The following is a 329-nucleotide window of genomic DNA, read 5'->3' on the forward strand; positions in this document are numbered from 1 at the left end:
TCTCCTCCCTCCCCCATCTCGGCCTGGCGGCTGTGGAATCAGTGAGTTTGGTGTGGGACTGAGTTTTATCAGGTCGGTGTGAGACCTTTTGGTGTAAGATCGAGCTGTATTCACTGGGATTTGAGTGGTTTTGAGGTGACAGATCCATCCCTCTTGCCTTTTGGAGTGCAAAGTGATTGAGAAGAGAAAAAAATTAAGGCCAAACCAAAACGGGAAGCAGCCAGGTGTGTTCGCAGCATGGATCCCAGGGAATGTGAGTGACCAGGGCCGTTCCCAAAGTGCCTCCTCCAGCGGGGGATGGAGCTGGAGCAGCGCACGAAGCTCTTCCC

This window comes from Geospiza fortis, unplaced genomic scaffold (assembly GCF_000277835.1).
Source record: "Geospiza fortis unplaced genomic scaffold, GeoFor_1.0 scaffold2019, whole genome shotgun sequence".
Classification (NCBI taxonomy): Eukaryota; Metazoa; Chordata; class Aves; order Passeriformes; family Thraupidae; genus Geospiza; species Geospiza fortis.